This window comes from Pygoscelis adeliae, unplaced genomic scaffold, assembly GCF_000699105.1.
Source record: "Pygoscelis adeliae isolate BGI_AS28 unplaced genomic scaffold, ASM69910v1 Scaffold244, whole genome shotgun sequence".
NCBI lineage: Eukaryota > Metazoa > Chordata > Aves > Sphenisciformes > Spheniscidae > Pygoscelis > Pygoscelis adeliae.
In genome coordinates, this window is record NW_008824648.1 from 1,102,270 (window position 1) to 1,105,799 (window position 3,530).

Sequence of the window (3,530 nt, forward strand, 5' to 3'; positions counted from 1 at the left end):
CCGGTGCATCCAGGCGCTTTCTAGTTGCCTGCGTGCACGTTACCGCATCCTCTGCAGGAAGCCCCCAGCTGCTCCCTCCATCCCTTCGAAAGAGAGTTTTTCGTTCCCGTGTTAGACTGCGCTCAGTTGCCTTTGAGCTCGTTGAGACTCTTTTGAACCGTTTGATTTCTCCCAAGAGATGTTGTCATCCCCAATATCTTAATTCGAAGGGCATATGAACCCAGGTTTTCCCTTTGGAAAACCGGGTGGCACTCCTGATGTGACTGTTACTCCTGTTGGTTCCAGCTATCAGCGAAAGTTGTGGTTTTGTGAACTGCTTCTCTGCTGGGAAATTAGCAATCGATACCTTGTTAGTCTTGTTCCATTTACAGATAAATTTGTGCAAAGTCCTATTTTCTTGATGCTGTAGGAATCGAAAAAAAGGAAGGAGTTTGTGTGTGGTGTTCTTGGTCTTTGTTTTGAGTTGGGGCTTTGCCCCCCGAATGCTCTCCTAGCTGTTCCTCAGTGTCCCCTGGTGATAGCTTCCCTTGTTATCAGCTCTCTCCTGACTGCTTTTAAGGGACTTGTAGCCGTATCTGCTCTCATAGACGAGCTCTGTCAAGGCGATGTCTGTCACAGCCCCTCTGTCTCGTATAGCAAGTTGTTTAACTGGCCTTGTACGCGGGCCGTGTTGTGAGTGGTGGATTGTATTCCAAAATTCAACTCGGTCCTCTCCACAGAGTATTTTTTGCACAAAACGTTCCCTTGATCAGTAAGTCATTTGTGACTTGATACAGAGTTTGGTGGATTTTTTTAATTCTTTTTAATCAGTAGGGGACCCGGCCCACCCAAACGTGCTTTACTGTATTTGTGTCTGCTTCTAAATGGTAATGAATTCATCTCTCTCTCTTTCCAGTGAAACTAGGTGTTAGTGATACATACGGCTATGGTTCAGACCTGGAGAGCTGCAGGTACAGTGCTTTGGCCTTCCCCTCTGAAAATGTATTATCCTTGCTTTCTCCTTAAAAGTACGGCATCATCTCCGGTGTGCCTCGCTTGCGCTTGGGACTGTTGGGTATTGCTGTTAGGTCAAGGGCGCGGAGGATGAGGAATGCTCCTTTAAGGACCACACAGAGAACATTTACTTTAATTGACTTACCTACATCAGACAGGGAACCTGTGGCAGAAAAGGAAAAAACCGCCCTAATTTCCCAACCTGTCATTTACCTGCCTTTGCTGTAAGACCCTCTCTTTCTCCTGCAGTCCTCCCATTTTCCAGGCTCTCTACCTGTCACTTCTGCAGGTACACAGAGAAGAGCCTGGACTGCAAACGGCAGCCTCCCTTCGTTGTACATCCTCACCTCCTCTCCCGGTGGGCAGAAAAACCTTGTGTGTGTTATTCTTGTCAATTCAGTTCAGTCAGGATGAATTGCAGAAATGATCTTTATATTCTGACTTCTCAGGATTTGCCTCTAATACTTTCCCAATGTCTTCTTTCCAGTAGAGAGGAAGGAGTGAACAAGACCTCTGGAGGTCACACAGTCCTTTTCTGGAGCCCAGGGCCAGGCTGGTGTTTCTGACAGTGCTGGCGCACGTCCGTCTGTGGCGGAGGCTGCCAGGCAGCCTAGCCCGGCATTGCTTTGGCTTTCCTGTTGTCTGACCTGAGGCTCCAGTACTGCAGTTTAAGTCTGCTTTTCTCTCCCGGTCTGCGTGGGTGTGGAGGATAGTACGGTGCCTTCTGCTTTGCTGCAGCCTTTTTCACCGGTGAGCACTGTTACCGGCTTTCTCATGTTTCAGTCTTCTTTTCTATGGACCGTATGACTCCGACTCTTTTGGTCTGTCCTGACTGACTGTGTTTTCTGGCTCTCTGATCCAGTTTCTCTCCACGTGGGCTCTATCAACGTAAAGTGCAGAGCACTTGGGCTACAACACACTCCCCACATGCCATGTACCGATCTCTGTGCACTGAATGGCTCCAGTTTGTAAAGTCGGCCCCAAAACAGAGCAAGCAAGACTTTTACCACATGGACCCTGCCTCTCCTCCTCCCCCTGCCTTGCATTCGCAGCCTTCTTCCTCTTCCAATGCTAGACCGTTAATAGAGCTAAGCAGGTGTTCACTGCTGAAAACGCCATCCCAAAGGGTCAGTCCAGCCAAGGTTAATGAGTGAAGAGATCCGTTTCTGTAAGTGAGATGAGGTGAAGACACCTCTAATGGAGTTGTCCCTCCCAGACGGGCTATGTCAGGGCTGTTGTTTAATGCCTGTATAGGAAATCTATCATGCTCTCTTCCTGATGTGCTATAGCAGTGACAAGTCATCTTGACTTCCTTGGGCCTGAGTTTCTCCACTGGTGGGACAGTGTCAATATTTGTCTAGAAGCATGACTGGCGAGAGGGCAGTGGTTGCAGACCTGCTGTGAAAAGCTCAGGCGCCTGGTATGTTTTGCGAGGGAAAGTTTTTGATGGTCTCTGGGAACAGAGCTGGCACTGTGAGACTTGCGGTGATGTTTCCATTGCTGCTGTAGGCACGGGCTCCTGTACACGGTCCTGTGGCTGCAGGTTGTATGCAGGCTCTTAGCCCATTGCGAAGACAAACTGCTGCGCCACTTACGTGTTTTCCAAAGCTGTTAAAACTATAGTGCTTTACTTCTTTTTTTGCTGCAGGCTAATGGCTGTGACCCAGAGACCGTGATGGATTTAGATCTGGCAGGTTACGAAATGAAGGCTTGCCAATTCCTCATCCTTGCAGCTCATGTCCTGAGGTTGAGCGCAGACTGTCGATGGTTGATCTGCTAGACTGGGAGTGAAAAGCCTGGCACACGCTCTTCTCCGTTGCATTAGCTAAGGGTGTAATAATCTGCAGCAGCAAGGCAGGATGGACAGCACAGGGCAGTAGCCTCCTAAATCACTGCAACTACTGAGCTACTGGTATAAACATGTGTTCAGTTACCAGGGCTCAGCTGAAGGACCATAACTCCACTGCTGCTCAATCTCTTAACTCCAGCCACCCAGGATCTCATTTTCCTAATCTGTGGCTGCTTTCCTGCCTTTTTGATAGGGTAGGAGGACGGGGCAAAATGCCTGAATGGCTGTTAAAGGGGCAGCTGAGGCAGGGCTGCACCGTCGGTTTGAGTTGCCCGGGGAGGCGACAGTGCTGACTCTGCTGGGTGGGTTTTGCCGACTGTTGCGGCAGGTCACTGGAGCCTGTCAAAGGGAACAGTGCAAAGGCTCCTGCTCAGATCTGCTCCGTTACAGATGGAAAAATGTCGTAAGCCTGACATGTGCTTCGGATAGATCTGCTGCTCAGAGGATCCAGCTAAAGATACCCAGGCCAGGGTGCAGGTCTGAGTGAGGCTGCCTGACAGACAGGCAGCAGGAGGAACTATGGATTGCCTGGTAAACAAAACAAGCACATCCTTCTGGGGCTCCTCAGGCGAACTGGAACCAAAGGAATTAAATAGGCTGTAATTCGTTCTGGTAGTTATTTTGGTGCAAGCTTATATGAACTTAATTTGAGGTAAAGAGCAGAATCTCTGAGGTTCAAAGTGACCTC